The sequence below is a fragment of the Herpailurus yagouaroundi genome, unplaced genomic scaffold (assembly GCF_014898765.1).
Source record: "Herpailurus yagouaroundi ecotype Mexico unplaced genomic scaffold, PumYag 67641, whole genome shotgun sequence".
Lineage (NCBI taxonomy): Eukaryota > Metazoa > Chordata > Mammalia > Carnivora > Felidae > Herpailurus > Herpailurus yagouaroundi.
The window spans coordinates 3,401,513-3,426,770 of NW_024420442.1; the positions used below are offsets into that span (position 1 = coordinate 3,401,513).

At 41.9% G+C, this 25,258-nt stretch overlaps 1 long non-coding RNA gene across 2 annotated transcripts; it reads right to left on the reverse strand.

Annotated features, from left to right (window-relative positions):
- Positions 1-204: 204 nt before the first annotated feature.
- Positions 205-25,258, reverse strand: LOC121025487 (uncharacterized). 2 transcript variants are annotated; one of them, XR_005788072.1, is made up of 4 exons: positions 25,171-25,258; positions 24,536-24,699; positions 7,249-7,382; positions 205-865 (listed from the first exon to the last, which is right to left on the reverse strand). It is a non-coding gene; the product is annotated as an uncharacterized LOC121025487 (long non-coding RNA). The 2 variants fall into 2 exon arrangements; XR_005788071.1 differs by lacking the exon at positions 205-865 and adding an exon at positions 5,378-5,642.

The following is a 25,258-nucleotide window of genomic DNA, read 5'->3' on the forward strand; positions in this document are numbered from 1 at the left end:
TATATCAGGGGCCAGAAGCTTGGATTATGATTGCCAGCATTTATCTCCGGGGAGTTGAGATAAAGGAAGTTTCCAAAGGAATTTTTATATGGTACAGTAGACTTACAGGATCCTGGGGTGTCAGGATAATGTTAACCCACGATTCCCTTTTGCCCCTAGCAAAGTGTCATCATCGAGGCAGCTGAGCTCCTAGAGGGAGGTCACTCTGCTGGCCTCAAGGACTTGTCAGTGGGCTGTAGGCAGTAAGGGAATTTAATTTCTCACTTGCCTTAGTTTCCCACATCATCATGGCTGGCACTTAAACCCCCTTCCATCTTGGTGAGGGTGGTATTAGGGCTCTAGGAAACGGAGTCTATAGGTTTCTGGAGATTAGGCTATGGAGAAGATTGCCTTTTTCTTGCAGTTTTCTAAGTTATCCGTGAACGGAAGGAGACTCCTGTCCTGCATGACTGTCATCTCTATCGGCCAACTATCTGCTTTCTTTCCTTTCCCCTGTCCTTGGGCAGCCAGGAGTGTCCGAGGAATAGCACACATATCCCATCTGATGGGAGGGTGGGGGGCGGGGCCAGTGCTGTTACCCTGTACTTTGCTGTCAGCTTGCCCCACGCTCCCTCATCGTATCCCCCCTGAACAATTTTGACCCTTAAACCTTTATGGTTGCTGAAGGTGGAAGGTCTCATATTCTGTAGCTCCTTTCTGCTGAGTAAGGGCGCAGAGATGTCCCTACCTTTATGGGTCAATATTGGTCAGGGAACATACAGGGGAGTTAAGGTGGAGGCAGCTGAATCCAAGGCGGACAACGTGGATGAACCTTCTTGAGTAGAAAGGATCGTCTGTTGGCTTGAAGTTCCTGCAGTGATGGAGTCTTGGCACCAGGCAGAGAGACAGAGACATGGGAGAAAACAGCCAAAGATAATGAGAATAACTAGAAAGATTAGCCCAAATAAAAGTCCCTTGGTAGTTGACAAAAATCCTCTAGTCTAGGAGTTTAACCAATCATGAAAGGGAAGAGAGGGATTGTTTAAAGTGCCAATTCGAGTATTCATGGCAGTTAGAAATCCAAAAATTTTTTGGTGGTCATCTGGAATGTATACGCCGCATTTCATTTTTATGACAGCTCAAGTTCCACCTTGTACAGCAGCTAAGACATCTAATGCCATTCTATTCTGTAGAATGGCTGTATGCATATGAGGTATTTTAGCATTTAATAATATAATGTTACTTTGAGAGCCACTTAAGTCCTTCACTGTGTAGCAGGTGGTGTTTAGCCATCATATAGACTCTATTTAGTAAGCAATTAGGTAATTAATAAGAGGCCCTTTTACAGAAATAAGAAAAATATAGGTTAGTGGTTAGAGCAAATTAGAAACCCAGTGTCTACCAGTGAGATTTTTAGATGTGAGGCTTGAAGCATCCTCAGATGGGAGTGGGAACGGCAGCTGGAATCAAATGGGTCGTTCTGGTTTGTAACTCAAATGTCTGGGGTGATCCTTTTGAACGACCCATTATGAGAAGGAATTGTGAATAGAAATTGGGAAAGGGGAATGAAAAAGAAAGGTACAACCATTATTTCCACTTGAAGAGAAGTTTGAGGTCTTCTACAGGTTTACGGGAATAGGAAGGCACATTAGTTTGCTCATTGATTTCCTGTAAAGGGGGTACAGGTTTTATTTAGATACGGGAGCCCATGAAGACTGCTCCTCTAACTTGACTGCAGTGGGAGTACATAATATGACCCAATATAGACCCTTCCATTTTAGAGTTAAATCCTCTGTTGTATTGGGCTTTCAATCCTTTAAATAAACCAGGTCTTTTGGGTTTATGGGGGGTGGGTTTCTAGTAACTGTCAGATCAGGTTTAGGGAGGATATGGTTTGCATACTGAGAGATTTATGAATTAACCTCAAGTGAATAATTTAATAAAGCACCATAGTCTTTATCTATTTATCTATTACCGTGAGAAAAGTCTTTTTATGTACAATTGTTGGAGGAATCCATCCCATTTCCAGTTGTTTAAATAGTATGCCCATGGGGTTATTATTCCCACAGAATAACAAGCAAGGCAATTGTCCATACCTGTACTTATTGGGACAATTTTTCTGCAGTTGTCTAGTTTAGGCAAACAACAAACATTTAAAGACAACCAGAACTAGAATTTAACATCCATATGGTACATTATTGAAACAGTTTTTCTCTCTTAAAAATCCTCATTTCCAGAGACAGCCAAATCAAGACTAATTCTTTTGTAAAACAAATCCAGTTTAACAAACTTGGCCTAATTATTTACATATGCTCAGCAAGAATAGCGATTGATCATAAGGGTCTTTTAAAGTTTGCTTTGCCAACCTGGGTGGCTCATTCAGTTGAACATTCGACTTCAGCTCAGGTCGTGATCTCATGGTCCATGAGTTCGAGCCCCGCGTCAGGCTCTGTGCTGACAGCTCAGAGCCTGGAGCCTGTTTCAGATTCTGTCTCCCTCTCTCTCTGCCCCTCCCCCACTCACTCTCTCTCTCTCTCTCTCTCTCTCTCTCTCTCAAAAATAAATAAACATTAAAAAAAGATTTTAAGTTTGCTTTGCCAGAACCTGCCTCTCCAGGCCAGAAGCCAACGCAAGTACTTGCCCTCAGACATGCCTGCAACACCGGTAGAATTGGGTGAATTCCTGGGGCGCCTGGGTGGCTCAGTCGGTTGAGCGTCCGACTTCGGCTCAGGTCATGATCTCGCTGTCTGTGAGTTCAAGCCCCGCGTCGGGCTCTGTGCTGACAGCTCAGAGCCTGGAGTCTGCTTCGGATTCTGTGTCTCCCTCTCTCTCTGACCCTCCCCCATTCATGCTCTGTCTCTCTCCGTCTCAAAAATAAATAAACATTAAAAAAAATAAATAAAAAAAAAATAAAAATAAGAATTGGGTGAATTCCTCTTCACAAGGTCCCCAAGATATCCTGAGGTTCCTGCCCCTGCCAGGAAGTGACATTCTTTACTCACCTGGTAAGCCTGGTAGGAATTCTGTAAGCAAGGTATCAGCCCAACATTTCCAAGGGGCTTTATGGCTCCAGGTTTCATAAAGTCAACCTTAACTCCTTAGAGCTGTAGGGTCATATCTGAGTCTATGCATGTCTCACAAGTATGACATTCCAGTCAAAGCCTTGGTAAAGCAACCAGTATTTCCAATGGTGTCCTGTTACAAGGAGAAGATTCTTATTGAAATTCTGCAAAAAGTATGATTGCTGGAAGAATACTCACTGAGACTTTTTGAATTTTAGAGGGTTCAGGTAGAGAGAAAATATAAATGCTTCAGTTTACAATTGAATACTTTATGAAATTTCTGTATATTCTATATATCGAAAGAGAACATTTCCTCAATCTGGAAGAGCAAACATTAGACAACCAGCAATATTTCCAACAAGAGTCACAAAACTATAATCTTCCTCAGTTCATTTAGTCCCACGTTCCTAATTCTTGTTCCGTTTGAATGCAACTTTTTAGTTCTGGAAATTCTTACCCATTTTAGTTTTAGGATTTTAAAGATGTCAAATACTTGTATTTGTCTTAAAAGTCCTTTTTATGAATCTCCTTGAAGATGAAATTCATTTTGTGAGAGAATAAGAACAATTATAAATGACAAAATCTCAGAAATGGACATTGTGCCAGATCTGAGGAGAGTTCATTATGATGCAATTGACAAGGAAACTGTTCTTTCTGTGACATATAACACTTCAATAATCAGAATATCAAGCGAGGACCTTATACCAAAACATTAAAATTTTAGGAACGGCAATACATACTTGAGCAGTTATAGCACTTACTCATGAAATACAACCTAAGGTTTACCATTATTTGAGAGTGCTTTTCCAAGTAACTTAACATACCAAATAAAAAGACTTCATTTACAATTTAAACCCTGGGAAGTTTGTTAAAATCTTAGAAAGTTTATAAAGCACATCCTACATGGGATTACAGATCATTACAAATCTTTATTTATTTACCCAAGATGCCAATAAGAGATTCAAAGGCAAATATGTAGGGTTCTGTACTTGTTAGCGAAGCTACGCTCCTTTAACACTGAGAAGTTTTTTTTAAATTTTTTTTTTCTTCGTTTTTATTTTTATTTTTGGGACAGAGAGAGACAGAGCATGAACGGGGGAGGGGCAGAGAGAGAGGGAGACACAGAATCGGAAACAGGCTCCAGGCTCCGAGCCATCAGCCCAGAGCCCGACGCGGGGCTCGAACTCACGGACCGCGAGATCGTGACCTGGCTGAAGTCGGATGCCTAACCGACTGCGCCACCCAGGCGCCCCAACACTGAGAAGTTTTAACTAAGTAATCAAAGACCTGAAAAAGTCAAAACATAAGCTTTGGTTTTCCCTGCAGACAAAAGAGAAAAATGCCTTTGTTTACATTTTCTTATCAAGAGCAGATCAACAGTCCAAGAAAACATTGTCTTTTGAGCAGAAAGAATGGCAGAATTTTAATCTCGTACCAGGATACTTTTAAAATCCATTAATCTCAACCTTAGTCCATCCTGACCACACATATAGTTCCTTTCCAAAGATATCCCTTCACGAACCTTCTACAACTTTCCTTTGCCTTCAGATTTTCTCCCAAGCCAGTTCTCTCCAAATAACAGTCTCATTTAGGACAAAATTACTTTCTTTTACCTTCACCAAAAAATGTATTTCCATTCCTTGTATCTTTCTTACATATCACCTACTTTTCTACATACAGAGTTTTTTCCTCATTTCCATCAGTCTTAAGTACACTTAGCAGAATTTTAACTCTTCGAAACCTTCATCTCCCATGAAAACGTAGTAACCAATTGTAAACTGTTACACCACAGTTCTTTAGATGGCAAATTTGCAAATCAATTAAGCACAAAAGCCTGCTTACCAATAGACCCAAACAGCCTTAGTTTCTCTGCAGTAAGTCAAAAGCACAAACCTACATCCACTAATCAATGCTTTAGCTTCTTATCTCATTAGATATCCAATGAATTTAATCCCATGTATCATGCAATCAAAACTTTAAAGTTTTAGGTTACCAAAGGCTTTGAAGGCTATCTTAACAATTACCCATAAAAACTTTGAGACAGACAAAATTAACCATTAAGTCGTCTCTTTGCTAACAAATTGCAACAGAGATAACATGAGTTTACTTGACCTTCAGTGAACCTTGGTAGAATAAGTTTCATATAAATTTTTTTTAATGTTTATTTCTTTTTGAGAGAGAGAGAGAGAGAGAGAGAGAGAGAGAGACAGAGTGTGAGCAGGGGAGGGTCAGAGAGAGAGGGAGAGGCAGAATCCAAAGCTGACAGCGCAAAGCCAGACGCAGGGCAAGAACTCACAAACCTTGAGATCATGACCTGAGCCAACGTTGGATGTTTAACCAACTGAGCCACCCAGGTGCCCCTAAAAGTTTTATATTTGATGCTGGTAACTCTAAAGACAGATCTATCTTAATTAAACCAGCAAACTTAAATTAGCTTAAGCACCGAATATGTTTCACCTGCACCCACTTAAAAGTCAATCAATTTTTCCCCATTGTCAGTTTTTACCTGGGACACCAGTGCAGGAACCTGAGGTGGGCGGTCCAAGTGGATGCTCTTCACTCCTTGACATCGAGGGTGGGAGGAGGAGCCAGTGGTGCTGGCTGAGGATGGTATAGGAACCAGTAATGTAGGCCACGCCCAAGGTGGTGCAGAAACAGGAAGAGGGGGAGGGGAAGGCAGGAGAGATGAGATGCCAGCAGAAGGCAGACAGAATTCCCGGTTCTAAACCTTGTCCACTCGGACAGAGGAGCAGAGGCCATGTTTTTTCCACCAACGTGGAAATACGGAGTCCGTGTTTGGCTGGAGTAGACAGAGAATTTCCCGGAAACAAATGGAGTTTTGGCAGCTGCTTGGGAATAGTCCTTAAAGTCCCCGTCCTGAGGTAGACTAACCAGAGTTGGCTCCAGTTATCATAGCCATTAACCTGGGAAATGAATGAGGGAGAAGCCCTCACATCTATTAGGAGGAGGAACAGGCAGAAAGAGTCAGCGTCTCCTTTGTCAGGGATGGCCGGTGCTTCCTCCAGCGACTGAGTTCTGTTAGGAGGACGCCTATTTAGATCATTATCATCCGGTATATCACAAGGGAGTTTACTGGCCTGGTTACTGACTAAACATGTTCTGCAAGAGGCCCTTGGGTCCAGGTCCTGATTTAGAGCGGTGAAGGCCTGGACCTAGGGTACCTCCGTCCATTTGCCCTGTTTACTAAGGCCATGCAATGTTACAGGAGATCAGTCCTTTCCTACATTTTGCAATGTTTTCATTGATTTGTTTCCAGTGGTTAAAAAGGCATCCCAGGGGAGAGTCCCTGGGGACCGAAGAGAAGCTCCCATGCTTCTCCAGAGCAGAGACAGAGAAGTAGTGAAGGTCCATTACCACGAGAATCCCCCTGACGCGTGGCATCCCACGTGCAGGATATGTCAGAGGTTCCTGAGGTGTTAAAGCGACCTGAAGCATCCCTCAAATGAAGTCGCTATGATCATGGACCAGTCGCTATGGCCCCTGAGGAAAGATGCTAGTGTCTCCCCACCTCCCCATTGCATCCTAGGCTACAGGTGGGTGCCAGCGTATGGACCTGAGTTTGTCTTGCTAAGAAGGCAGAGAAGAAACCGCTGTTTTTAACCCATGGAGAATACTGGAAAAGTTTTACAAGGGGGAATCACCCAATTTTGTAATTTAGTAGTTAGCAGAGAACATTGACTAAAAACAGTAAAGACAAATCCATCATGAGCTAAGAACATTCCAATACATGTAGTCTTTACAGCCAACTTCCCTAGAAAACGGTCCCCAGTTGGGTTTTCATTCAATGGGGTACTGGTTTCGGCCGGCTCCCAGTGGAGGTCTCTCAGCCAGAAGCGGCTAGATCAGAGATGTGGAGGGGATCATGTTAGACCAATGAGGAGGAAACCTCAAACAGGAGTCTTAAGACTGACAGCCATCCTGGTGACTTAGTGGCTGTCCCATGCCCAAGACAGACAACTTTGTATAAGGACAGGAATAAAGAGAGGGCATCAAGTTTCTGGGTCTTACTACCATTCCGGCCAGGGTACTAACTTCCAGCCGAAAGGCTGGCTTTCTCCTCCCCGTAGAGTAGCCACGGGCTAGAGGATTGCGACCTGAGCAATTGACATGAAAGTGTTCCAGTAAGACCATCCTCCTCGAAAAGCCCCTGAAATGGGAGTAAAGGGAGAAAAGAGAAAGTACTCACCGGGTTTGCACCAGCTCAGAGCCCAGATGAAAAGACTCGAAGCCCATGTTAAAGTCACAAAATGATGGGGTTGTTGGGTGATGGTGGGGTGGGTGGTCCGGAGCCAACGGCCAGGAAAGAATTCTTGAAGACATCTTTGGGGCAAAAAGGTGATTTTATTTTATCTTTATTTCAAAAAAATGTTTTAATGTTTATTTTTTTTGAGAGAGACAGAGTGTGAGCAAGGGAGGGGCAGAGAGAGAGAGGAGACACAGAATCTGAAGCAGGTTCCAGGCTCTGAGCTGCCAGCACAGAGCCGGATGTGGGGCTCAAAGTCATGAACTGCGAGATCATGACCTGAGCTGAAGTTGGATGCTTAGCCGACTGAGCCACCCAGATGCCCCCAAAAAGTGATTTATTTTATTAAAGTGCGGGGATAGGACCCGTGGGCAGAAAGAGCTGCACTGGGGTTGTGACGAGTAACTGATTAGATACCCTCAGGTTGGGAGGGGGTCAGGGACAGCATAAGTTTCTAAGGAACTTTTTAAGCAAGCTTTCCAGGATCTTGAAGGGCCAGCTGCTGTTAGGAAAAGGCCATTTTTACCATTTAGTAAAGCCTCATTCACGAGACCCTTCAGATGTATATCAGGGGCCATAAGCTTGAAGTATGATTGTCAGCATATATCTTGGGGGAGTTGAGATAAAGGAAGTTTCCAAAGGAATTTTTACATGTTACAGTAGACTTACAGGATCATGGCGGGGGGGGGGGGGCGTCAGGATAATGTTAAGTCAAGATTCCCTTTTGCCAATAGTAAAGTGTCATCATCAAGGCAGCTGAGCTCCTAGAGGGAGGACACTCTCCTGGTCTCAAGGACTTGTCAATGGGCTGTAGGCAGTAAGGGAGTTTAATTTCTCACTTGCCTTAGTTTCCCACATCACCATGGCAAACACTTAAATCCCTTTCCTTTGTTCTTGGGTAGTCAAGGTTGTCCAAGGAATATCACCCATATTCCACCTGCGGAGGAGGCGGGCTCCTGTCAGCCTACTTTGCCCTCAGCTTGCCCCACGCTCCGTCATCAGTTTGAAGCCACCTGTTCCAGAGGACGGCAGCCTCCGTCCTGGGAGGGACAAGAGTAGCAACCTCTCTGCCTTTTAGTCACTTCCAGGAGCACTAGCCAGCTCAGCCCAAGGATGGGGGGCCTCCATACCCCTGTGGGGAGAGGCTAGAGTGATGTCGTCTTCAACAGCAGAGGCAAGTATGACAGCAGCAGAGACAAGCTTGCCGTTTACTAAGGTGACTGCTCCCAGTGTCCTCAGCATTCAGCCTCAGCCTGCCGTCTCCGCCCCGTGGGCTCCTTTACCTGCCACGGTGGTCCCCAGGGAGAAGGACATCCTCTTGTCTCAGAGCGCTGAAGCGGAGGAAAAATAAGTTTCCTTTTACCCTTCTATGTCTGGCGGTGTAGGGCAGCACAATTCGGACCCCCTCACCATACACGTACCTGTCTCATTGGAGTGTGGATTCTTTTAGGTAGTTATATATATATTTTAATTTAAATCCAAATTAGTTAACATATAGTGTAATAATGATTTCAGGAATAGAATTTAGTGATTCATCACTTACATATAACACCCAGTCCTCATCCCAACAAGTGTTCTCCTTAAAGCCCCTCACCCATTGAACCCACCCCCCCCACCCAACACCCCTCCAGCAACCCTCAGTTTGTTCTCTGTATTTAAGAGTCTCTTACAGTTTGTCTTCCTCTCTGTTTTTATATTATTTTTGCTTCCCTTCCCTTATGTTCATCTGTTTTGTGTCTTAAATTCCACATATAGGGGCGCCTGGGTGGTGCAGTCGGTTAAGCATCCGACTTCAGCCAGGTCACGATCTCGCGGTCCGTGAGTTCGAGCCCCGCGTCAGGCTCTGGGCTGATGGCTCGGAGCCTGGAGCCTGTTTCCGATTCTGTGTCTCCCTCTCTCTCTGCCCCTCCCCCGTTCATGCTCTGTCTCTCTCTGTCCCAAAAATAAATAAACGTGGAAAAAAAATTAAAAAAAAAATTCCACATATGAATGAAATCATGATATTTGTCTTTCTGTGACTTTTTTCGCTTAGCATAATATACTCTAGTTCCATCCACGTTGTTGCAAATGGCAAGATTTCATTCTTTCTGATCGCCAAATAATATTCCACTATATATATATACACACACACATATATATATGTATGTATGTATATATATATACATATACACACACCATATCTTCTTTATCCATTCATCAGTTGATAGACATTTGGGCTCTTCCCATACTTTGGCTATTGTCAATAGCACTGCTATAAACATTGGGGTACATGTGCCCCTTCGAATCAGCATACCTGTATCCTTTGGATAAACACCTAGTAGTGCAATTGCTGGGTCATAGGGTAGTTCTAGTTTTAATTTTTTGTAGAACTTCCATGCTGTTTTCCAGAGTGGCTGCATCAGTTTGCAGTGCAAAAGGTTCCTCTTTCTTCGCATCCTTGCCAACATCTGTTATTGCCTGAGTTGTTAATTTTATTTTATTTTTAAAAAAATTTTTAATGTTTATTTATTTTTGAAGGAGAGAGAGACAGAGTGTGAGTGGGGGAGGGGCAGAGAGAGAGGGAGACAGAATCTGAAGCAGGCTCCAGGCTCCGAGCTGTCAGCACAGAGCCCATCGCGGGGCTCAAACTCACGAACCGCGAGATCATGACCTGAGCCGAAGTCGAACGCTCAACGGACTGAGCCACCCAGGCGCCCCGTGAGTTGTTAATTTTACCCATTCTGACAGTTGTGAAGTGATATCTCATTGTGGTTTTGATTTGTATTTCCCTGATGATGAGTGACGTGGAGCATTTTTCATGTGTCGGTTGGCCATCTGGGTGTCTTCTTTGGAGAAATGTCTATTTATGTCTTTTGCCCATTTCTTCACTGGATTATTTGTTTTTTGGGTGTTGAGTTTGATAAGTTCTTTATAGATTGTGGATACTAACCCTTTATCTGATATGTCATTTGCAAATATCTTCTCCCATTCTGTTGGTTGACAGTTTTCTGTAGTTTTGCTGATTGTTTCCTTTGCTGTGCAGAAGCTTTTTAATTGATGAAGTCCCAATAATTCATTTTTTGTTTTTGTTTCCTTTGCCTGCAGAGACATGTAGAGTAAGAAGTTGCTGTCGCCGAGGTCAAAAAGGTTGTTGTCTGTTTTCTCCTCTAGGATTTTGATGGCTTCTTGTCTTATGTTTAGGTCTTTCATTCATTTTGAATTTATTTTTGTGTATGGTGTAAGAAAGTGGTCCAGGTTCATTCTTCTGCATGTCGCTGTCCAGTTTTCCCGGCACCATTTGCTGAAGAGACTGTTTTTGTTCCATTGGGTATTCTTCCCTGCTTTGTCAAAGATTAGTTGGCCATATGTTTGTGGGTTCATTTCTGGGTTTTCTATTCTGTTCCACTGATCTATGTGTCTGTTTTTCTGCCAGTACCATACTGTCTTCATGATTACAGCTTTGTAATACAGCTTGAAGTCTAGAAGTGTAATGCCTCCAGCTTTGGTTTTCTTTTTCAGGATTGCTTTGGCTATTTGGGGTCTTTTCTGGTTCCATACAAACTTTACAATTGTTTGTTCTAGCTCTGTGAAGAATGCTGGTGTTATTTTCATAGGGATTGCATTGAATATGTAGGTTGCTTTGAGTAGTATTGACATTTTAACAATATTTGTTCTTCCAATCCATGAGCATGGGATGTTTTTCTGTGTTTTTGTGTCTTTTTCAATTTTTTTCATAAGCCTTCTATAGTTTTCAGTGTATAGATTTTTCACCTCTTTGGTTAGGTTTATTCCTAGGTATACTGTGGATTTTGGTGTAATTGTAAATGGGATCGATTCCTTGATTTCTCTTTCTGCTGCTTCATTACTGGTGTATAGAAATGCAACTGTTTTCTGTACATTGAGTTTATATCCTGCAACTTTGCTGAATTAATGGAACAGTTCTACCAGTTTTTTGGTGGAGTCTTTTGGGTTTTCCATGAGTATCATGTCGTCTGTGAAGAGTAAAAGTTTATTTCCTCTTTGCTGATTTGAATATTAGGTGGTTATTTTTATTTTATTTTATTTTCTTAATGTTTATTTTTGAGAGAGAGAGAGAGAGAGAGAGCAGGAGAAGGGTAGATAGAGAGGGAGACACAGAATCCAAAGCAGGCCCCAGGCTCTGAGCTGTCAGCATAGAGCCCAATGTGGGGTTCGAACCCACTAACTGTGAGATCATGACCTGAGCCGAAGTCAGACGCTCAATTGACTGAGCCACCCACACACCCCTAGGGAGTTATTTTTAAGAAACAGAAGACTTTAAGAAGTTTTTCTTTTTTGCCTTCCTGCTAACTGCCTAAAAGAATTTAGGTAGAGGACCTGTTCCAGGAAGGGAGCTATCACCATACATAACTATATATGATATGAACTAGGTATGGTAGACAAGGAGAAATCTAGCATGGTATGTTTCATTGTTTCTTGATATCCCAGAAAACCTTTTGTTTAACAAACATTTACTCTTCCCTTTCTTCCTGTGACTTGCCTTCCTTCCCTTGAAAACTCCAGATCCCTACCCACTTTCTACTTAGTCCAGCATGACTTACATACCTCATTTTGCCTGTCTATGGAATTGTTCCTGTTTATATGGCTTCCCTGTATTTACATAATTAAATTTGATATTCTCATGTTAATCTGTGTGATGTCAATTAAATATTTAGGCCAGTCAGAAGGACCTTCCAGGATAGAGAAAAAATTTTCCTTCCTAACACAGTATATGATATATGTGCAGGTGTGTTATGTATTACTAAATTTTTTAAAAATTAAAGTGAGGGGTGGGGCACCTGGGTGGCTCAGTCAGTTTAACGTCCGACTTCAGCTCGGGTCATGATCTCACGGTTTGTGAGTTCGAGCCCCTCATTGGGCTCTGTGCTGACAGCTCAGAGCCTGGAGCCTGCTTCAGATTCTGTGGCTTCCTCTCTCTCTGTCCCTTCCCCACTCTCACTCTCTCTCTCTCTCAAAAATAAATAAACATTAAAAAATTAAATTAAAATGAGGGGTGCCTGGCTGCCTTAGTCAGTAGAGCATGGGGTTCTTGACCTCAGGGTTTTGAGTTCAAGCCTCACACTGGGCATGGTATCTGTATGGTATCTATCTACTTTTAAAAAATTAAGATGAAAAAGAAAATTGTACTTATTTTAATAGTATTACACGACCAAAAAAATATAACTAATGCATCTTTATCACTTTAAAAAAACTAGGACACAACTGAAGTTTGTAAAATTATAGACATAATGTATCTCAAGCACCTATCACTGTGCCCAGTGCCTAATACTTCATAAAAGGTAGATCATTGAGCAATATAGGAAAAGCAAAAAGTATTGTTTCTTTCTAGTCCCTTTTCTGTGTGCAACCCAGAATGTTTAAATTTTCAGTTAGGGGGCGCCCGGGTGGCTCAGTCCGTTGAGCATCTGACTCTTGGTTTCTGCTCAGGTCATGATCTCAGGGTTCGTGGGTTCGAGCCCCGCATCGGGCTCTCTGCTGACAGTGTGGAGCCTGGTCAGGATTCTTTCCCTCTCTCTCTGCCCCTTCCCCATTTGAGCGCCTGCACTCTCTCTCTCTCTCTCTCTCAAAATAAATAAATAAACTTAAAAAATTTTCGGTTAGGATTCTCTTAAAACTGAGATTTAACCTCCAGCTTTCATGCATTCTGTATGGTATCTAACGCATAATACTTGTGTAAACATTGATATTGATGTCGGTATAGAACAGGAACAACAACGACCACAAAATAACCACAGGCACAACCAGAAACAGTTTTTGAAATGTCTATTACAAGGAGATTGTAGTGGTCAACTCAAATAAAGTGTCGCATGTCCACCCTTAAATGAAACCAAATAACATCTGTAAGAGCAGGACTTCTCCTTATGTACACATCAGTGTCACAGCTGACATCAGTATCTGCAAGTGAGAAAACAAAATCGTGTATCATGATCTTTTGTGCCATCTAACTTTAAGTTTATTTATTTATTTTGAGAGAGAGAGAGAGAGAGAGCATGCATGGGAGGGGCAGAGAGAGAGGGAGAGGGAGAGAATCCTAAGCAGCCTCCACACTGTCAGTGTAGAGCCCCACACGGGGCTCAAACCCACAAACCATGAGATCATGACCTGAACCAAAATCAAGAGTCAGACACTTAACCGACCGAGCCTCCCAGGTGCCCCTATGCAATCTAACTTTTTTTTTTAATTTTTTTTTTAACGTTTATTTATTTTTGAGACAGAGAGAGACAAAGCATGAACGGGGGAGGGTCAGAGAGAGGGAGACACAGAATCTGAAACAGGCTCCAGGCTCTAAGCTGTCAGCACAGAGCCGGATGCGGGGCTCGAACTCACGGACCGCGAGATCATGACCTGAGCCGAAGTCAGCTGCTCAACCGACTGAGCCACCCAGGCGCCCCTATGCAATCTAACTTTTGATCTCATGATGACCTTAAAAACATCTGCCCTGTGTGACTGCATTCACTTCATCATATAGGGCAGAGTTTACAGAAGGAAGCAGGTAGCCTTCCAGCCTAGAGGAATACTTTGTATTGTGCCATCCCGATGATAAGGCAATGACCTTTAACTGTTAAGGGAAAGGTGTATAAACTTCATGTACTGCAATCTCTAGTGTTGATTAAGTGCTTCACAGGCCTAATTTAGTTGACTGTTAAGGGAACCGTCTCTGTAAAGGAAGACAAATTAGGTGCCATGGAGATGATATTACTAAGTCTACTTTTGAATCTATTGATGCCTGTCTATTTCTCTCAACTTTTCTTATAGCAGCTCTGACTGATGTGGTCTAGTCAATACGTGATATGGTCTTTTTTATAAGTTTTCTAAGGTTCATCCAAATTGTAGCATATATCAGTAATTTATTTGTTTGTTTATTTGTTAGTTTAACTCAGCTCTACACCCGGTGTGGGGCTTAAACCCATGACTCGGAGATCAAGACTCACATGCTCTACCGAGTGAGCCAGCCAGACACCTCGATATGTCATCTGCTCTTAAAGCCTGTTGAAATGCTACTTGGAAACCATGCCATTCATTTGGTTTCATTTACTATCTTTAACATAATGGTATAGCTCAAAAATCCAAAATATAATATATTCAGTGAAAAGAATCACTGAAATCCCCTGCCCCACATGTACCCAATTACTACCCAGTGTATTATTTATGCAAGCATAAATATAAAAACACAAGGCGCCTGCATGGCTCAGTTGATTAAGCGTCCAACTTCGGCTCAGATCATGATCTCATGGTTCATGAGTTCAAGCCCCACATCAGGCTCTCTGCTGTCGGCGCAGAGCCCACTTTGGGTCCTCTGTTTCCCTCTCTGCCCCGACCCTGTGTGCATATGCTGCACGCTCTCTCAAAAATAAATAAAATAAACATTAAAGAATACAAAAACACGTTCTTGTGTCTTCCCTTTGTTACACAAAGGTAGAATTTTACAATGTTCTTCACCTTTATGCCATTTGGTTAGAAAAATGGTTTGTCTAACAACAAAGAGTTTCTTTTTAACGTTTATTTATTTTTGAGACAGAGAGAGACAGGGCATGAAGGGGGGAGGGGCAGAGAGAGAGGGAGACAGAATCCAAAGCGGGCTCCAGGCTCCGAGCTGTCAGCACAGAGCCAGACGTGGGGCTCGAACTCACGGCCCGCGAGATCAGGACCTGAGCCAAAGTCAGACGCTTAAATGACCGAGCCACTTGGGCGCCCCAAGAGTTTCTTTGTTTTTTTAAAGTTTATTTATTTTGAGAGGAAGAGAGAGTGCAAGAGGGGAAGAGGCAGAGAGAGGGAGAGAGAGAATTCCCCAGATGTGGGGCTCGAACCAACGAACTGTGAGGTCATGACCTGAGCCAAAATCAAGACGGTTAACCGACTGAGCCACCTAGGCACCCCACAAGGAGTTTCTTTGTATGGATAGAAGAGTCCTATATCCTAATTTTGGTGATGGTTACATGCATTTACACATGTGATAAAATTTCATAGAGCTGTACAGCACAAATGAAAAACAAGAACCAACCAAACGAAACCCCCCAAACAATTAAAAAGTATATGTGAAAACAGGTTAAATCCAAATATGTTCAGAATTGGAGTTACTACAGTGGGTATCAATGTGAAATGACTTTTCACCTGGGTCGCATTAGTGAATGTCTGGAGATATTTTTGTTTATCACAACTGAGGGAGGGTATGAAAACTACTCCTTGAAGAAAGTTTTTCTGAGACGTGAAGGAGAGATGTTGGCAAGTTGCCAGAAGGAGAATGCAAAGTCCAGAGGAATTTTTTTTAGTATTAAAGAATTTTTTTAAGTTTATTTATTTGGGGGGGGGGGGACGGGCAGAGAGAGAGGGAGGGAATCCCAAGCAGGCCCCGCACTCTCAGCGCGCAGAGCCCGACGTGGGGCTCGAACTCGAGAACTGTGAGATCAGGACCTTAGCTGAAATCACCAGAGCCACCGGGCCCCCCTAGTGTTAAAGAAATTTGAATATGACTAACGTGGAGAAGGGAACTCCAGGGCTCCATCCCACCCCCCAGAGCAACTACTGAGCTGGCAAAAGCTGTCAGAATCCATTTCCGGTGAATGTTGGAATTCAGCTAAAAACTCACAACAACCTCATAAGGTTTGGTGTAAAAAGAATCCACTGCTTTGTGGTGTGGGGGCTCAAGGTGGGCCACCCCAAGATATGCCACAGTGAATAAACAGCCAGTGCAGGAACAATACTCTGATCCCCCTTTGTCTCCACAAAGTGGGGAATAAATCTCCCATGCGAAAGGTACCCTCTCTGCACCAGGAGGTAGAGAAACATCTTTAACATCAGAGACAGGGAAGTCAGGGCCCAAGAAGTCTATGTAAACAAACCTTGTAACTTTGACTACTAATTTACTACCCCAGCCCAAATTTTGTTTGGAATTCCTTACTAACTCAAGTTCCCAAACACAAGTTTTCTTTGTCCTGTTGATCCCTCACAAATGTATCATTTCTTTGTGTGAACAGTATAAATGCTACCTGCCTTGATCATTTCTTTTAAGTTTGTTTATTTTTGAGAGAGACAGAGAGTGCGAGGGAGGGGCAGAGAGAGGGGGAGACACAGAATCTGAAGCAGGCTCCAAGCTCCGAGCTGTCAGCACAGAGCCCGACGCAGGGCTTGAACCCACGAACCGTGAGATCATGACCTGAGCCAAAGTCCAATGCTCAACCGACTGAGCCGCCCAGGTGCCCCTGCCTTGATCATTTCTTAGGTCCTGCATCTTTGAGGCCTCCATACGTATGAATTAAACTTGATTTTCTCTTGTTAATCTGTCTCATGTCAATTTAATTCTTAAGACTGCCCAGAAGAATTTGGAAGTCTAGAAGCAAATTTTTCCTCCCCGACAGTGGTAAGAGAACACTTTGGTGTTTCAAACTGTCTGCCTACCATCCCTCACACCCCAGACTTGCAGTGGCCTTGAGGATGGGAGGCCCGCACTCCTGGTACTAGAGGGAGCAGTATGGACCTTATTCTCAAAGGATTGTGGTTCCGGGTCTTCTCCACTCTGCCGGCTCCCTCAAGGACTGGCATGGTGTTTTGCCTTTGTTTTGTCTGACTAGGAGCGAACCCTGGGCCGAGGCTGCTTGCTCAAAGCGTTTAAAGGCACAAGCACTGGCCACAGCATCCTGGGGCAAGAGACAGCAGTCAGGACAAGCAACAGACAACTGAAAAGAGTGGGAGACACAAGCTTGAGAAAATGTAGATGGAAGAACAAAGGCTTTGAAAAGATCCCAGGTATACAGAGGAATCAAGAAGGTCATGTGCTAGCCACATGCTCAGAAACAGCTGAGAGGACCACAAGCTTTCACTTCCGGATGGCTCTCAGGCTCTGTGCAAGCAGGAAGTAAGAGAGAAGGCAGACTTGTGAATAGTCTGGCTAAGCACTGAAGAAAAGCATAGCACAGACGCGATCCCCAAACACTGGGAGAGTATTACGTCTCCTTTTTCTTTTTTTGTCTTGCTTTTTTGAAGTAGAGTTGGCATATGATATTATATTAGCTTCAGGAATACAACACTAGTGGTTCAACTTTATATACATTACAAAATGCTCATGACTGTGAGTGTAGTTAACAGCTGTCACCGTATAAAATTATCGCATGATTATTGCCTGTATCCCCTGTGATGTACTTCTCCTCACCCTGAATTACTTGTTTAATCACTGGAAACACGTACCTTTTATTTATTTATTTTTTAAATACTTATTTTGGAGAGAAAGAGACAGGCAGAGAGAGAGGGAGACAGAGGATTAAAGCAGGCTTTACACTGTCAGCGCAGAGCCTGATGCAGAACTCAAACTCACAAACTGAGATCATGACCTGGGCTGAAGTTAGACACTTAACTGACTGAGCCACCCAGGCCCCCCAGAAACCTGTATCTTTTAATCCCCTTCTCCCATTTTGTCTATCTCCCCTCTGGCAACCACAAGTTTGTTCTGTTTCTGGGTTTTTGTGTGTGTGTGTGTGTTGTCTGTTTTGTTTAAGATTCCACATATAAGTGAAATCATACAGTTATTTGTCTTTGGGTGTCTGACTTACTTAATTTAGCATAATATCCTCTAGGTCCATCCATGTTGTCACAAATGGCAAGATTTTATTCTTTATCTTTTAGATTTTTTTTTAACATTTATTTACTTTTGAGAGACAGAGAGAGACAGAGCATGAGCAGGGGAGGGGCAGAGAGAGAGGGAGACACAGAATCCGAAGCAGGCTCCAGGCTCTGAGCTGTCAGCACAGAGTCCGTCGTGAGGCTTGAACTCATAAACTGCAAGATCATGACCTGAGCTGAAGTCAGACACTTAACCAACTGAGCCACCAGGCACCCCTATTTTTTTTTTTAGAAGCGAGGCAAGATTTTATTCACGGCTGGGCCAAACCTGATCTCCTGATCTTAAGGAGAAAAGTGCAGAGAATGGCCCCCTATTTTTTAAAGTTCATTTTATTTATTTATTTTGAAAGAGAGAGAGAGCATGAGTGGGTAAGGGGCAGAGAGAGAGAGGGGGAGAGAGAGAGAGAGAGAAAGGGGGAGAGAGAGAGAGAGAGAGAGAGAGAGAGAGAATTCCAGGCAGGCTCCATACCTGTCAGTGCAGAGCCTGACATGGGGCTCAAACCCACGAACCATGAGATCATGACCTGAGCATAAGATGGACGCTTTTAACCAACTGAGCCACTCAGGTGACCCAGCAAGATTTTATTCTTTATATGGCTGAGGAATATTCCAGTGTGTGTGTGTGTGTGTGTGTGTGTGTGTGTGCGTGCGCGTGTGTGTGTATCACATCTTCTTTATCTATTCATCTATTGATGGGCACTTAGGTTATTTCCGTATCTTGGTTATTAAAAATAATGTAGTCAAATGCTCTACCCCTGAGCTATACCCCCAAATGCTACAATAAATATAGGAGTGCATATATCTTTTCAAATTAGTGTTTTTGTTTTCTTCAGCTAAATATCCAGAAGTGGAATTACTGGCTTGTAGGGTATTCTATTTTTAATTTTTAAAATTTTATTCATTCATTCACTCCATTCATTCACTCATTCATTCATTCATTTATTTATTTTGAGAGAGAGAGAGACAGAGTGCGAGCTGGGGAGGGGTAGAGAGAGAGGGAGACACAGAACCCGAAGCAGGCTCCAGGCTCTGAGCTGTCAGCACAGAGTCCGATGCGGGGCTTGAACTCATGAACCATAAGATCACGACCTGAGCTGAAGTTGGGCACTCAACCAACTGAGCCACCCAGGAGCCCCTCTATTTTTAATTGTTAGCGGAAACTGCACACTGTTTCCCATAGTGACTGTCCCAATTTACATTCCCACCAACAATGCTCAAGGGTTCCCTTTTCTCCACATCCTCACTAACACTTCTTATTTCTTGTCTTTTTGATATTAGCCATTCTGACTGGTGTGAGGTGATTTAGATTTGCATTTCCCTGATGATTAGTGATGTTTCATGTGTCTGTTGGCCATCTGTACGTCTTCTTTGGAAAAATGTCTAATTAGGTCCCCTGCTCATTTAATATTTTGATTGTGTCGTTTTTTGGTTTTTTTTTTTTTTTTTTGGTATTGAGTAGTAGGAGTTACTTATAACTTTTGGATATTAATCCCTTATCAAAGATATCATTTGCAAGTATTTTTCTCCTATTCTTTTTTTCAATATTTAATTTTGAGAGAGAGAGAGAGAGAGAGAGAAAGAAAGTGAGCGGGGGAGGGGCAGAGAGGGAGACAGAGGATAGGAAGCAGGCTCTCCACAGACAGCAGAGAGTCTGATGTGGGGCTTGAACTCACAAACTGAGATCATGACCTGAGCCAAAGTTGGATGCTCTCCTATTCACTAGGTTGCCTTTTTGTTTTGTTGATCTTTGTTCATTTCTGAATCCAGGAATTGATGGTAAGTATTTCAAAACACTTGCTGGCCACTAAGCTAACGGAATGTAGATTTGAGTGGCTCTACGTGACAAAGAATGCAGATGTTATGGAAAACAGTATGGAGGTTCCTCAAAAAATTAAAAATAGAAATATCATATGATTTAGTAAGTCCACTACTGGGTATTTACCAAATGAAAATGAAATACTAATTTGAAAAGATATATGTATTCCTATGTTTGCTGCAGCATTATTTACAATATCCAAGATACAGAAGCAATGTAAGTGTCCATCAATAGATGAATGGGTAAAGAAGATGACACACACACACACACACACACAGCATGGAATATTATTCAAACCATAAAAAAGAATGAAATCTTGCCGTTTGCAACAACATAGATGGACCCAGAACATATTATGTTAAGTGAAATACATCAGACAGAGGAAAGACAAATACCATGTGATTTTACTTATATATGGAATTCAAAAAACAACAAATCAGAAACAGAGTCATAAACACAGAGAACGAACTGGTGCTTGCCAGAAGGCTGGGGGTGGGGGTGGGGGGGACATGTGCAAAATAGGTGAATGGGGATTAAGAAGCACAAATTTCCAGTTATAAAATAAATGAGTCGGGGCACCTTGCTGGCTCAGTTGGTAAAGAATGTGACTTTTGAACTTGAGGTCATGGGTTTGAGCCCCACATCTGGGGTCGAGTTTACTTAAAAATAAATAAATAAAATAAATGAGTCATGGAGATGAAAAGTACTGCATAGGGAATATAGTCCATCATATTATAATAATTTTGTATGATGGCAGATGATATCTACACTTATTGTGGTGAGCGTTTCATGTTGTATATAATTGTCAAATCACTAAGTTGTATAACTGAAACTAATATAATATTGCATGTCAAATATAGTGAAATTTTACTTATTTTCTTTGTATTTATTTTTATTTTTTAATACTGAAATTAAAAAAAACTAACACAGATATTGCAAAAAATAGCTTAGGAAGTCACTAAATAAGCCAACCACCGCAGCCCAAACAATTAGGAACAACAAACCTAGAAGAGGGGAGAAAATGTGTCTTCCAAAGTTGTCACATTCTAATATTCAGAGTTTCTGGTTTTTAACAAGAAATGCAAGGAACAAGAATTCTAAAATCATATGGAATTATAAGGGAATATAATAAGCCAAAATAATCTTTAAAAAGAAAATAAAAGTTGTAGGACCCTGACGTCTAAATTTCAAAACTTACTACAAAACTACACTAATCAAAACAGCATTGTACTGGCATAAGGATAGTCATACAGATCAATGGAATAGACTCGAGGAACCAGAAACCATAAATAAACCCATACACCAATGGTCAATCGATTCTGGATAAAGGTGCCAAGATAATTCAACTGGGAAATAATTGTTCAGGAAATGATGGACAACTAGATAGCTATATGCAAAAGAATTAAGTTGGAAATATACCTCATATCATATACCAAAACTAACTGAAAATGGACAAAATACCTAAATATGAGTTAAAATTTAAAAACTCTCATATGTATAGTTATATAAAACTCTCTCTCTCTCTCTCTCTCTCTATATATATATATATATATCCCACTATATATATAGAGACAGAGAGACAGAGTGTATATATATATATATACATGTATGTATATATATGTGTGTATATATATATACATATATGTATATATATGCGTATATATATATATATATATATATATATATAGTGAGATATAGATGGGGGAGGGAGAGAGAGGGAGAGAGAGAGGAAGAAGGAGTCATAAAACTATAAAACTCCTTTTCTTCAGGAGAATACAGGGAAAAACTCATGATCTTGGATTTGGCAATGGATTCTTTTTTTTTTTTTTAATGTTTATTTATTTTTGAGAAAGAGAGAGCATGAGCATGGGAGGGCAGAAAAAGTGGGAGACACAGAACCCGAAGCAGGCTCCAGGTTCTGAGCTGTCAGCACAGAGCCCAAAGCATGGCTCAAACCCACGAACCATAAGATCATGACCTGAGCTGAAGTCAGATGGTTAGCTGGCTGAGCCACTCAGGTGCCCCAGCAATGGATTCTTCAATATGACACCAAAGCATAATAGCAACAAAAGAAAAATTACATAAATCGGATTTCATCAAAATTAAGAACTTCGTGCATCAAATGACACTATTAAGATAGTGAAAAGACAACCAACACAACGAGATAAAGTATTTATAAGTCATATATCTGATAAGAGTATAGTTTCCAGGGGCGCCTGGGTGGCTCAGTCTGTTAAGTGTCCAACTCTTGATTTCAGCTCAGGTCACGATCTCATGGTTTGTGAGATCCGGCCCCTCGTCTCTGCACTGACAGTACGGAGCCTGCTTGGGATTCTCTCTCTCCCTCTCTGTCTCTGTCCCTCCCCTTCTCTCTCTCAAATCAATAAACTTAAGAAAAAAAATCTTAAAAATGAGTAGTTTCCAGGATGCATAAAGAATCCTTACAACTCAGCAGTGAAAAAATAAACCACCAAATTAAATGATTAGATGTTTTTTTCCCAAGAATGTGTACAAATGGCCAACAAGCATGACAAGATGCTCAATATCATTAGTCGTTAGGGAAATGTAAATCAAAGCCACAATGAGATATCATCTCACATCCACTAGGATGTCTATAATTTATTTTTTTTATTTATTTATTTTTTCAACGTTTATTTATTTTTGGGATAGAGAGAGACAGAGCATGAACGGGGGAGGGGCAGAGAGAGAGGGAGACACAGAATCGGAAACAGGCTCCAGGCTCTGAGCCATCAGCCCAGAGCCCGACGCCGGGCTCGAACTCACGGACCGCGAGATCGTGACCTGGCTGAAGTCGGACGCTTAACCGACTGCGCCACCCAGGCGCCCCGTAGGATGTCTATAATTTAAAAAATGGGATATAATAAGTGTTGGTGAGGATGTGAAGAAACAGGAACCCCCGCACATGGCAAGTGGGAATGTAAAATGGTACAGTTGTTATATGTGACAGTTCCTCGAAAATTCAAACATAAAATTGCCTTGTGACCCAGCAATTCCAATTCTACGTATATACGTTAAAGAATCGAAAATGGGTACTCAAACAAATAACTGTACATGAATGTAGATAGAGGCACTATTTACAACAGCCAAAAGGTGGAAATAACCCAAATTTCCATCCACTGAGGAATGGATAAACAAAATGTGGCATATTCACATAATGGACTATTATTCAACTCAAAACAGGAATGAAGTACTAATACTTGCTACAAACTGGATGAACCTCAAAAACATTACGCTAAGTGGAAGAAGTCAGACACAGAAGGTCACATATTTTATGATTCCATAAATATTAAATATCCAGAAGAGGCAAATTCATAGAGACAGGAAGCAGACTAGAAGTTGCCAGGGGATGGAGGAGGGAGGAATTGGGGGAATGATGGCCAAATGAATAAGGGGTTTCATTTTGGGGTGATGAATAAGCTTGGAAACTACACGGTGGTCATGGTGGCAGAATATTGTGAATTGGGGCGCCTGAGTGGCTCAGTCGGTTGAGTGTCCGACCGGGCTCAGGTCATGATTTCCCGGTTCGAGTTCGAACCCCACTGTCAATGCAGAGCCCGCTTTACATCTCTGTCCTCCTCTCTCTGTCTCTACCTCTCCCCTGCTCATGTGCTCTCTCTCTCTCTCTCTCAAAAATAAATAAACATTGAAAAAAAAGGGAACATTGTGGATGCACTAAATGCCACTGAATCGTACACTTTAAAGTGGGTACTTTTGTTATTTGAATTTTACCACGACTTTTAAAAAAGATACAAGGGAAAAATAATCATTATAGAAAGACTGTGATAAAGGGCACAAGTGGCCGAAGATGTGGGACAAGGCATCAGTTTGAAGCTCATAGGCCTCTAGGGGCGCCTGGGTGGCTCAGTCGGTTAAGCGCCCGACTTCAGCTCAGGTCACGATCTCGCAGTCCGCGAGTTCAAGCCCCGCGTCGGGCTCTGGGCTGATGGCTCAGAGCCTGGAGCTTGCTTCCGATTCTGTGTCTCCCTCTCTCTCTGCCCCTCCCCCGTTCATGCTGTGTCTCTGTCTCAAAAAGAAATAAATGTTAAAAAAAAAAATTAAAAAAAAAAAAATGAAGCTCATAGGCCTCTTGTATGTACTATGCTCCCCCAATTCAATCCCACTCTCCTGAAAATCTAATTGTTGTCTGGGCACATACTGATGAAACGGGCAATAATAGAATGAACATTGAGAAAGAAAGCCTGAAGGTATAAAGGGTCAAAATCTAAAAGTAGGTCATTAATCCCTTTGTATTTTTTGTTCTTCCTGAAATTGGTTTCAAATTTTGAATTGTGGGAGGCTTGATGGTATTTTTTCCCCCTGTAGATAAATAAGGTCTAATATCCAGATTTCAAGATCAGGTAGAGCTTAAAACCATATGCTACTTTCGGCCTTAAGTTGTTTTACACTGAAATGAATGCAGATACTGCCAAGTAAGACTTTGAATGAGCACTGAAAACGTGACCTGTGTCAAGGCACCGTTCCATCTAAGGTCTCATAGTAGTTAAATCCCTCAGGATAGTGATGAGCACACATGAAGCCAGATATTACAATTACAAACAGCCAGTTTGATTATCGAATCACTACATTGTGCACCAGAGACGAATACAAGATTGTACATCAACTAAACTTTAAGAGTAATACTTTTTTTAAAGAAATTAAATTAAATTAAAAATACCCAGTTTTCCTCTGGCATCTGACACTATTAAAATACACAAAAAAGAATAACAAAAAGAATACATTGATCTCCATCAAGGAACATACCTGGAAGTAGATTCAAAAATTGCTATTGAGACTGCAGATCTAGACAGTAGCCCAGTGAGTCTGGAATCCTCCCACCTGAGAAGATGGCTAATCCTTCTTGACGGGAATGCAGGGATTATGCAGTAACCTTAGCAAGGCGGGCTGAAGAGGTGGTTATTCAAGCTCTAAAAAGTGAAATGAATGTTATGGTTAAAAGTTTCCCATTGACTTGCTATCTGAAACTAAACAAAAAACTGGGGGGGGGGGATGCTTATCTGTTTTCCCTCAAACCCGCGTTTTAATTTCATAGCCACTGGATTCTATTCAGGTTCTAAATAGTCCTTGATGGTCCTTGGCTTATCAAATTCAAAAAGAAAACTGTCCTGGCATAAGATATTTTAACACTTTAATTTACTGTTTAGCCTTGTCCCTTGGCACGTGAACAGACTGTTAAGTGTTATACAGTCTCACGTGAGCCTTGCGTTTGATAACACGTAAAGTGAACCGACAAAATTTTCATGGAAGAGGTGATTTTATTGTTGTGTACATTTAATATATATGATACAAAGATCTGACTATTGTAATTGCTGATTTGGACCACAGATCATGTGTAGTAAAAACGTTTCATACTGTTAAAGAAAAAAATTGCTATTTACACGCAAGGATCCTGGGGTCAGAAACGACGATGGTGCCCGGTCTGCTCCTGCAAACACACCTGCCCCGGGAGATGTAGGATGGGCTTGC